At 38.4% G+C, this 12,345-nt stretch overlaps 1 pseudogene across 1 annotated transcript; it reads right to left on the bottom strand.

The window, feature by feature from the left end:
• Nucleotides 1-8,450: 8,450 nt before the first annotated feature.
• On the bottom strand, nt 8,451-9,158 carry LOC144337529 (deoxyuridine 5'-triphosphate nucleotidohydrolase, mitochondrial pseudogene; annotated as a pseudogene). The gene has a single exon (XR_013410728.1). The product of XR_013410728.1 is annotated as a deoxyuridine 5'-triphosphate nucleotidohydrolase, mitochondrial pseudogene (transcript).
• Between the last annotated feature and the right edge of the window lie 3,187 nt (nt 9,159-12,345).

Below are 12,345 nucleotides of genomic sequence, written 5' to 3'. Positions count from 1 at the left end.
AAAGCTAGCAGAAGGCAAGAAATAACTAAGATCAGAGCAGAACTGAAGGAGATAGAGACACAAAAACTCCTTCAAAAAAATCAACGAATCCAGGACCTGGGTTTTTGAAAAGATCAACAAAATTGACACACCACTAGCAAGACTAATAAAGAAGAAAAGAGATAATTATCAAATAGACACAATAAAAATGATAAAGGGGATATCACCACCGACCCCACAGAAATACAAACTACCATCAGAGAATACTACAAACAACTCTTGCAAATAAACTAGAAAAACTAGAAGAAATAGATAAATTCCTGGATACATACACTCTCCCAAGACTAAACCAGGAAGAAGCTGGATCTCTGAATAGACCAATAACAGGTTCTGAAATTGAGGTAATAATTCATAGCCTACCAACTAAAACAAGTCCAGAACCAGATGGATTCACAGCCAAATTCTACCAGAGTTACAAGGAGGAGCTGGTACCATTCCTTCTGAAACTATCCCAAGCAGTAGAAAAAGAGGGAATCCTCCCTAACTCATTTGGGAGGCCAAAATCATCCTGATACCAAAGCCTGGCAGAGATACAACAAAAAAAGAGAATTTTAGACCAATATCCCTGACGAACATCGATGCAAAAATCCGCAATAAAATACTAGCAAACAGAATCCAGCAGCACATCAAAAAGCTTATCCACCATGATCAAGTGGGATGTAAAGCTGGTTCAACATACGCAAATCAATAAATGTAATCTAGCATATAAACAGAACCAAAGAAAAAAACCACATGATTATCTCAATAGATGCAGAAAAGGCCTTTGACAAAATTCAACGGCCCTTCATGCTAAAAAATTCTCAATAAATTCGTTAATGATGGAATGTATCTCAAAATAGTAAGAGCTCTTTATCACAACCCACAGCCAATATCATACTGAATGGGCAAAAACTGGAAGCATTCCCCTTGAAAACTGGAACAACACAGGGATGCCCTGTCTCACCACTCCCATTCAACATAGTGTTGGGAGTTCTGGCCAGGACAATCAGGCAAGAGAAAGAAATAAAGGGTATTCAATCAGGATAAGAAGAATTCAAATTGTCCCTCTTTGCAGATGACATGATTGTATATTTAGAAAACCTCATCGTCTCAGCCCAAAATCTACTTAAGCTGATAAGCAACTTCAGCAGAGTCTCAGGATACAAAATTCATGTGCCAAAATCACAAGCATTCTTATACACCAATAATAGACAAACAGAGAGCCAAATCATGAATGAACTGTCATTCACAATTGCTTCAAAGACAATAAAATACCTAGGAATCCAACTTTCAGGGATGTGAAGAACCTCTTCAAGGAGAACTACAAACCACTGCTCAGTGAAATAAAAGAGGACACAAACAAATGGAAGAACATTCCATGCTCATGGATAGGAAGAATCAATATCATGAAAATGGCCATTCTGTCCAAGGTAATTGATAGATTCATTGCCATCCCCATTAAGCTATCAATGACTTTCTCCCCAGAATTGGAAAAAACTACTTTAAAGTTCATATGGAACCAAAAAGAAGTCTGCATTGCCAAGACTATCCTAAGCCAAAAAAACAAAGCTGGAGGCATCACGCTACCTGACTTCAAACTATACTACAAGGCTACAGTAACCAAAACAGCATGGTACTGGTATCTCAACAGAGAGATAGACCAATGGAGCAGAACAGAGCTCTCAGAAATAATACCACACATCTACAACCATCTGACATTTGACAAAGCTGACAAAAACAAGAAATGAGGAAAGGATTCCCTATTTAATAAATCGTGCTGGGAAAACTGGGTAGCCATAAGTAGATAGCTGAAACTGGATCCCTTCCTTACACCTTATACAAAAATTAATTCGAGATGGATTAAAGACTTAAATGTTAGATGTAAAACCATAAAAAAACCCTAGAAGAAAACCTAGGCAATACCATTCAGGACATAGGCGTGGGCAAGGACTCCATGTCTAAAACACCAAAAGCAAGGGTGACAAAAGCCAGAATGACAAATGGGACCTAACTAAACTAAAGAGCTTCTGCATAGCAAAAGAAACTACCATCAGAGGCAACAGGCAACCTACAGAATGGGAGAACATTTTTGCAATCTACTCATCTGACAAAGGGCAAATATCCAGAATCTACAAAGAACTCAAACAAATTTACAAGGAAAAGCAAACAACCCCATCAAAAACTGGGCAAAGGATATGAACAGACACTTCTCAAAAGAAGACATTTATGCAGCCAACAGACACATGAAAAAATGCTCATCACCACTGGCCATCAGAGAAATGCAAATCAAAACCACAATGAGATACCATCTCACACCAGTTAAAGTGGTGATCAATAAAAGGTCAGGAAACAACAGGTGCTGGAGAGGATGTGGAGAAATAGGAACACTTTTACACTGTTGGTAGGACTGTAAACTAGTTCAACCATTGTGGAAGACAGTGCAGCGATTCCTCAAGGATCTAGAACTAGAAATACCATTGGACCCAGCCAACCCATTACTTGGGATATACCCAAAGGATTATAAATCATGCTGCTATAAACACACGTGCACATGTATGTTTATTGCAGCACTATTCACAAGAGCAAAGACTTGGAACCAACCCAATTCTCCAATAATGACAGACTGGATTCAGAAAATGTGGCACAAATACACCATGGAATACTATGCAGCCATAAAAAAGGATGAGTTCATGTCCTTTGTAGGGACATGGATGCAGCTGAAAACCATCATTCTCAGCAAACTATCGCAAAAACAGAAAACCAAACACTGCATGTTATCACTCATGGGTCGGAACTGAACAATGAGAACACTTGGACACAGGACGGGGAACATCACACACTGGGGTCTGTTGTAGGGTGGGTGAAGCGGGGAGAGATAGCATTAGTAGATATACCTAATGTAAATAGCGAGTTAACGGGTACAGCACACCAACATGGCACATGTATACATATGTAACAAACCTCCAGGTTGTGCACATGTACCCTAGAATATAAAGTATAAAAAAATTTTTTTAAGACAAAGGAAATTAAAAAAAGAAAAGAAGAGAAATGATGGAAGCCCAATACTACAGTTATTGAGACTAATGCTAATTCTTTAAGTTTTAATCATATTCTCACCTAAGTGAGAGTACAGACACTTCAAAATAGAGCCACACACGCTGGATGTCATATACTCCCACTGAAATTTTAAGGAAGCAGATAGCTCTCAAAACAGATCATATTTTTCTGTAAAAAGAAGATTCCAGTCTACCTGAGAGATCATAATAACGAAGTCCCCTCTGCTTTAACTTTTACCAAAATAACTGACCTGAAGTGCTCTGATGTTAACCAATCAATTTATTTCTAGGGCTTTGTTTACTGATTCGCATTTGACAAAACCCACTGTTTTGTCATTGTATTGCCGAGGTGGAGTTATCACTATATCTGTAGAGGGAGAGTTGCCCCAAATCATAAATCACAGATAAAAGCCAATTACATCTATATTTAAATTTGTTGAAATTTTGTCTTGTCACACATGTTCACAGAAAGCAATGGCCAGTGGAGTCTCTCAGGCTGCATCATTCTCACTCTGACTCTCCTGCCTTTCTCTTTCACTTAAAGGACTTTTGTGATGACACTGAGAGAAACCCAGATAATCCAGAATAAGCTTTCCATGTCAAGACACTCAACTGCTTCACTGTTGAACAGTGTTTTTTCCAAGAAAAGTAAATGCATGTGTTCCAAGGCTTAGGATGGGATTTTTTTTTTTTTTTTTTGAGACAGTTTCACTCATGTGTCCCCATCTGGAATGCAGTGGGGTGATCTCAGCTCACTGTAACCTCCACCTCCCAGGTGCAAATGATTTTCCTGCCTCAGAATCCAAGCAGCTGGGATTACAGGTGCCTGCCACCACACCCAGTTAATGTTTGGATTTTCAGTAGAAACAGTGTTTCACCATGTTGGCAAGGCTGGTCTTGAACTCCTGACCTCGTGATTTGCCCGTCTCGGCCTCCCAAAGTGCTGGGATTACAGACATGAGCCACTGCACCCAGCCCAGATGTGGACATTTTTAAGAGGCCATTATTCTGCCTCATACAGGTCACTTTCATAAACATTACCCACAACAAAAATATGTTTTGCCTTCCTACCATGTCTCACTTTTCTGTCTGCACAAACCATCGTGAAACATAGTAGCTCTGCTACGAAGTGGCTGCATGACCTTAGGCCCCTCATTTGACCTCCCTCAGCATCCTTCCTCAACTGCAGTGTAAGGCTGACTCTTACTACATCAGAAAATGACAGTGGAAGAGTAAATGGACATGTGTAAGACATTAGTCACAGAGCCTGGTACCTGATGAGCCCTGGGTAAACATTCCTTTCAGTCCTTTCCTTTCACCATCCCATTTTTCTTGCCCTCAACCATCTTCTCCTTCAACTCCTTTCTCTTCAGGAACTTTATCAGTCTAATCTGTCAATTAAGAAAGCCACAGTACCCATTCTCTCATGACTCTGATGGTATGTTCTTGTGATAGAGTCTGCTATCCACTCAAGGCAGTGGTATCATGTATATGGAGAGGTCTGTTTGCAACAAGAAATCCTGTTTATGTTCACACAAAATTTATACACGATTTCTCTTAACTTACACATACCAGTCTCAATTCTACCCTGTTATTTCATACATGCACTTCATTATTTTATTCTTCAGTCTTTCTCCTTACACCTTAAAAATTAGGATAGCACAAAAACAAAAATAATGGCCTGGGCCAGAAGAGGGTATTCCTTTAGCAAGATGAATGCTTTCCTTTTTCAAGATGAATGCTATCTGCAAGGCAGCCCTGAAGCCCGTTTCTGGGTTTGGCTTACATCAAAGCCATTCCACTCTAGGACACACTCTTAGATTCCCAGGAGATAATGATTGTCACAGATGCCAACCCACGTGAGTATTCCTACTGTTGGGTAAAGGAATGTTTACAGAATGTTGTGTATGAGTTTCTTCTCCTAAATTCTTCTACTCCTGGAAGTCAAGCTTCCCAACTAACCAGTTTTATCTCCAGCTGGCCTGCCTGGACCCTGACTGGAAAGTACCTCCACACTCTGGATGGCCAGGGTGGCACTTTTGCCTATTCCCAAAATTATAAGAGCTCACAAACTGATGTAGCACTCACTATGCACCAGGCACTATCCTAAGAGCTTTTCATGTAGCTACAGTCCTGACAAAAAAATCCTAAGTGCCACCATCCCCATTTTTACAGATTAAAAATAAACTATGGCAGAGAAGTATGTGCCCACTGTCACCTAACTCTATAAGTTAACCTCATCCTCCACTTCATCTGGTGAGAGGGCACTCTAAGATTTACAAAGTCTCCTGAATGACATCCACCTTCAAAAATGATTTTTGTCCCATTTGCTTTCAGGATTTGACAGCCAGCATTTTGTTTTCTGTCTCATCCTTCACTTATGCACCTGTTCCCTAACACTACACTCACAACTGCACAGCCCTGCATAAAAGCTAGCTTTTAGAAACTTCAATCTTTTTTCGAAAAAAGAAAGGCCAGGTGCCAAGTCTCAAAAAAGTCAATTTTTATTCTATTGTCAACTATTTGCATGACCATTCGCTGTCCATAAACAAGTGCACTAGAAACAGAAAGTGTAATGAGAAGAAAGTAGAAGGAGGGTGAGTTTCTAGATAGACACACAGGGAAAAGATTCCAAATCCAGAAAAATTCATAAAATGCACCCAGGGAGTGTGGCTTTGAGCAATGGCAGCCTCACCTGCCACGTTCCATGGGTGTTGGCCTCTTACTTCCTTCTCAACCTGCCCTTCCTGGTCTTGCTTTCTTAGACCAATACAAACAACATGGGAGCTGGTGTCAGATGAGAGCACACGGCACTGAGTTGTAGGGTTGGGAAAGGCAGAAAAGGAAGAAGAGTGTTTGACTCATGAACACCTCACTCACCTAGGTACACATCACATAGACAGACAATAGATTACTGAAGGGCTTTGCAGGACTTATGGAGGTTATCCAGAATGACTGACTGAGGCAAGGGTCTTGAAAAAATTGAATTTTATTGAGCCATAGCTTGAAGGTGCACCCTGGAAAAACATGAGTTGCAAAAAACCTCGGTGGCTTGTGTTCTCTCTGAAGATGTTTCAGGAGGCTTAGCATTTATACATTTGATTAAAGGATAGAAGGCAGGTAGGAAGAGATGTAGTGGGCAGAAAAGCAATTGTTCTAATCTTCTCTTTCTTCTGTGCCTCAGAAAATAATAAAGTTACAATTGGCGTGTCTTTCTTTTGCAAAGAAATATACATCTTGAAATGTTCTGAAGCCAAGAAAAAACAATCTCTTCAGGCAATCATCTGGAGATGACTGAGATCTTTGGCTTTCCTGTTTACGCCGTTCTTTTTCTTTTCTTTTTTTTTTTCTTTCTTTTTTTTCTTTTTAAGAGACACACTCTTGTTCTGTCACCTAGACTAGAGTGTACTCACTGCAGCCTTGAACTCCTGGGCTAAAGCGGTCCTTCTACCTTAGCCCCCCAAGTATCTGAGACTATAAGCATGCACCACTGCACCTAGCTAATTTGATTTATTTTGTTTAGTAAAGATGTGATCTCCCTTTGTTGCTTAGTCTGGTCTTAAACTCCTGGTTTCAAGTGATCCTCCTGCCTTGGACTCTCAAAATGCTGGGATTACAGGCCTGTGACAGCACACGTGGCACCCCAATTCTTCAAAAGCTCTCAGAGAAAGCATGTAGAAGACCTTTGTGGCTGTATGTTTCATCTGATCCTACATGACTAGGAAGACTCATTCTGGAGAAGTCACATCCCATGGAAAAGGGGATGAAGTCAAATCAGAAAAGGGCAAAGGGAAATCACAGCAAAAAGGGGACAGTATAATCCTGGAACCTTATTAAAGTCACACAACTGCTGCTTCAATTAGAGCAATTTGTTTGGCAAACATCGCTCCAAACCTTTCAGTTGTATGTTGGCTCACCTGTAATGTCTGGAGCAGTCTATAGACTAGTTTTTCTAGAGTTTCTGAAGCGTCTCCCAACTGCAATTGCAATCTGACACAATTCTCTGGATTGCAGTCTGAACCCAGTGTCTATGTGTACCTTTTGTGTAGTCTACACATCAGCAGGCATAAAGGTTGTTTATATATAAGTTGCTATGATTTCTCCAGAAGTTTACATAAGCCATCTAGTTTCAGCTTGTAAGGTTTAATCTATCCATCTGACAAAAGGCTAATATCCAGAATCTACAAGAAACTTAAACGAATTCACAAGAAAAAAACCAAAAACCCCATCAAAAAGTGGGCGAAGCACATGAACAGACACTTCTCAAAATAAGACATTTGTGTGACCAAGAAACATATGAAAAAATGCTCATCATCACTGGTCATTAGAGACATGCCAATCAAAACCACAATGAGATACCATCTCACGCCAGTTAGAATGGTGATCATTAAAAGGTCAGGAAAACACAGATGCTGGAGAGAATGTGGAGAAATATGAACGATTTTACCCTGTTGTGGGAGTGTAAATTAGTTCAACCATTGTGGAAGACAGTGTGGCAATTCCTCAAGGATCTAGAACAAAAAATACCATTTGACCCAGTAATTCCATTACTGGGTATATACCCAAAGGATTATAGAACATTCTACTATAAAGACACACGCACACATATGTTTATTGTGGCACTATTCACAAAGTAAAGACTTGGAACCAATCCAAATGCCTATCAATGACAGACTAGATAAAGAAAATGTGATACATATACATCATGGAATTCGATGCAGCCATAATAAAGGATGAGTTCACGTCGTTTGCACGGAAATGGATGAAGCTGGAAACCACCATTCTCAGCAAACTAACACAGGAACAGAAAACCAAACACTGCATGTTCTCACTCATAAGTGGGAGTTGAACAATGAGAACACATGGACAGAGGGAGTGGAACATCATACACCAGGGCCTGTTGGGGGGTGGGAGGCTAGGGGAAGGATAGCATTAGGAGAAATACCTAATGTAGACAATGGGTTAGTGGGTGCAGCAAAACACCATGGCACGTGTATACCTATGTAACAAACCTGCAGGTTCTGCACATGTGTCCCAGAACTTAAAAGTGTAATTTTAAAAAATGATAAAAAATTTAAAAGCACAGTTTTAATTTACAATATACCAAAATGGAAGAGAAATGGAAGAAAATTCTGAAACGATTAGTTTTGAAACTTGTACCCAGGAAAAAATTTAGGATTCAGTCCAAATTGTAGGTAAATAACAAAATTCAAAAAAAAAAAATGAACACATCTAAAATTTTTTTTTTTTGAGTTAAATACAGGTTGTTTTTTTTTTTAATCTGTAATTGATGTACATTTGATTTTAAGAAGACACTTTACATCAGGTCACCACAAAGCAGATTTACATACAACCATCAATTGCAGAAAAACAAAGTTTCTTTTTGATCCAAACACAAAAAGCTTTGTGTTTTATTTTTTTATGATCTCTTCCTTGACCATAAAAAAAAAAAAAGTAAAAAATGCAGTACTTTTTGAAGGTGAAGCTAGTAAGTTTACAGAAGTGCAAAATACCAAAACACTTTAAGCAAAAACTTTTTTTTTTTAAGAAAAATGTATGACTTCTCGTTTTCTGTTCTTGGCATAAATTTTAATTCTTTCCAGTGGAACCAAAACCGCCTGAACCCCTTTCGGTGTCATCCAAAGCTTGAACTTCTTCTATTTCTGCATAAAAAATCCGTTCGCAAATGAGTTGTGCAATTCGATCACCCTTTTTGACTTCAAACTTTTCTTTGCAAAAATTAAACAGTACAACACCAACATTTCCTCTATAATCTTCATCTATGACACCAGCTCCTACATCAATAAAGTGTTTTGCAGCCAAGCCTGACCGTGGAGCTACTCTTCCATAACACCCAGAAGGGAGCGCTATCTGAATGTCCGTTTTCACAAGAGCTTTCTCCATAGGTGGTATTGTATAATCATAGGCACTGTACAGGTCGTAGCCCGCGGCCCGCGCGGAGCCCCTGGTGGGGGCCGTGGCGTGCTTGGAAAGCCGGGCAAAGCGGAGCTGCATGCCGCCCTCCTCTGCAGGCCGGGGCCACTTACTGGGTGAAATGGCGGGTGTCTCTTCGGAGCAGGGCATGGGAAAGCCAGAAGGCCAGCGAGGAGAGCGCCCGAGGAACAAGAGAGCGCACGAAGAGTTCGAACACACCTAAAATTTAATAACTGTTGTGCTGTTGTTTTCTTCTGCAAAACAGTTTTCCCCTCCTGTTTCCCATTTTTATGAAATGGAAATCATATGGGACCAACGTAATTGCAAAATAAGCTTTAGTCTTATACCTGAATTCTTTACACAAAGTGCAGCAAGAGTGTAGATTCAAGGCCTCTATGAATACATATATGTTGTGTGTATATATATATATGTATAAATATAAGAATATACACATATTCTATCATGTAGAATGGCACTAAAGTATATTAATGGCAGCAAATCTGTACAAGTCTGCAGCAGCCTCAATTCTTGCTTCTTCAGAAGAAAGAACTCAACTAAGGGTCATAAGGCAGAAGAAGAGACTGGGGCCAGTTTTACAACAAGAGTGAAAGTTTATTTAAAAACTTTAGAGCAGAAATTAAAGAAAGTAAAGTACACTTAAAACAGGGCCAAACAGGTGATGAGATTTCAGGTGTGTGGTTTGACCTGTGACTTAGGTGTTTGTATGATGGAATAATTCTGGGATCTGCATCTCTTCTCCCCCTGATTCTTCCCTTAAAGTGGGCTGTCTGCATGTGCAGTGGCCCACGAGCACTTAGGAAGGGAGCCTGTGTAGTGTGTTTCCTGGAGTACAGTTGGAAAACAGAGACCAAAATAAAAGCTGTGTATGTAAATAAAATTGGTCTCCTAATAAAATCCTCTTATAAATTTCTATCATTTTTATGTTACCTTGGCATCTATTTTTAATCTCCTTGAACACACCCAAAATCCTTCTCTCTCTTTCTCTCTCTTCTTTGAGATGTAAATTTACTACCTACTTTCTCTAAAACTCGGCAAGGGCTTCCTCAGATAAATTGTAACTTTTTCTATTTACAAAACCACAATTCAAATCCAACAGCTTTTTTTAAAGTGAGTTTTATGGGTTTCATGCATAAAGTTTTAAACTCAAAAATCTAAAGTATTTCTGTCATCCCTCTATCTTTATGTGCACATGTATATGTTCTATGTTGTATCACATATATGAATATGTCCATACCTGTGTTTATATACTGTTTAGACATGGTATCAAATAAATATAAAAATAAATGCATACTAATCAATTAAGTAAATAACACAAATGCTTTTCAACCAATGTGATTTTAGTAATCTTCAATAATGGAAGAACACCTCAAATGAGCATGCATACCTATCTGCAGCCTCCTTATAAAAATTATCAGTCATGAATTTTATATCCAGCAAAACTAAAGTTCATAAAGGAAAGATAACAGACTTTTTCAGACAAACAAATGCTGAGACAATTTGCCACTACCAAGCCAGCACTACAATAACTGCTCAAAGGAGCTCCAAATCTTGAAACAAATCCTGGAAACACATCAACGCATAACCTATAAAACAAAAATACAATAAATAAATGAATAAAACCAAGGTATCCAGGCAACAAATAGCAGGATGAATGGAACAGTACCTCACATCTCAATACTAACATTGAATGTAAGTGGTCTAAATGCTCCACTTAAAAGATATACAATTTCAGAATTGATAATAATTCACCAAGCAAGTGTCTACTGCCCTCAAGAGATTCCCCTAACCATAAAGGGTCATATAAACTTAAGGTAAAAGGATAGAAAAAGATACCCCATGGAAATGGCGACAAAAGTGAGCAGGAGTAACTATTCTTATATCAGAAAAAACTAACAGCAGTTAAAAAAGACAAAGAGCGACATTATATAATAATAACCGGACTTGTCCCACAGGAAAATATCACAATCCTAAATATATATGTACATAACACTGGAATTCCCAAATTTATGTAACTATTACTACTAGACCTAAGAAATCAGATAGACAGTAACACAATAATAGTGAGGCACTTCAGTACTCCACTGACAGAACAAGACAGGTCATCAAGACAGAAAGTCAAGAAACAAACAGTGGATTTAAACTATGCCCTAGAGCAAAGAGACTTAAGATATATTTACAAAATATTCGACCCAACAACCCAGAATATACATTCTATTCACCAGTACATGGAACTTTCTTCAAGATAGGCCATATGAAGGCCACAAAACAAGTCTCAATAAATTTAAGAAAACTGAAATTCTATGAAGTACTCTCTCAGACAACAGTAGAATAAAACTGAAAATCAACTCCAAAAGGAACCTTCAAAACCATGCAAACACATGCATATTAAATAACTTGATCCTGAATGATCATTGGGCCAAATATGAAACCAATATGGAAATTTGAAAATTCTTTGAACTGAACAATAATGACTCATCCTATCAAAACATCTGGAAATCTGCAGAGTGTGCTAAAAGTTCATAGCTTTAAATGCCTACATCAAAAAGACTGAAAGAGCCCAAATAGATAATCTAAGGTTACATTTCTAGAAATTCAAGAAACAAGAACACACCAAACCCAAACCCAGCAGAAGAAAGAAAATAACCAAGATCAGAGCAGAACTAAATGAAGTTGAAACAAAATAATACAAAATATAAATAAAATATAAAGTTGGCTTTTTGGAAAAATAAATAAAATTGATAGACCATTGGCAAGACTAACCAAGAAAAGAAGAGAGAAGAGTCAAATAAGCTCATTTAGAAATGAAATGGGAGCTATTACCACCAACGCCACAGAAATACAAAAGATCATTCAAAGGTAGTATGAACACATTTATGTGCATAAACTAGAAAAACTAGAGGGGATGAATAAATTCCTGGAAATATAAAACCCTCCTAGATTAAATCAGAAAGAATTCAAAACCCTGAACAGACCAACAAAAAGCGGCAAGATTGAAAAGATAATTTAAAAATTAACAACAAAACAAATTCCAGGACCAGATTGTTTCACAGCTGAATTCTACTAGATATTCAAAGAAGAGTTGGTAGCAATTCATTTGACACTATTCCACATGCTAGAAAAAGATGAAATTCTTCCTAAATCATTCCATGAAGCCAGTATCACCCTAATATCAAAACCAGAAAAAAACATAACAAAGAAAACTACAGACCAGTATCCCTGATGCACACAGATGCAGAAATTCTTAACAAAATACTAGCTAACTGAATCCAACAGCATATCAAAAACATAATCCACCATGATCAAGTAGGTTTCATAA

This window comes from Macaca mulatta, chromosome 19 (genome assembly GCF_049350105.2).
Source record: "Macaca mulatta isolate MMU2019108-1 chromosome 19, T2T-MMU8v2.0, whole genome shotgun sequence".
NCBI lineage: Eukaryota > Metazoa > Chordata > Mammalia > Primates > Cercopithecidae > Macaca > Macaca mulatta.
The sequence above is the reverse complement of the archived record's forward strand: the minus strand, read 5'-3'. Positions and strand labels throughout refer to the sequence as shown.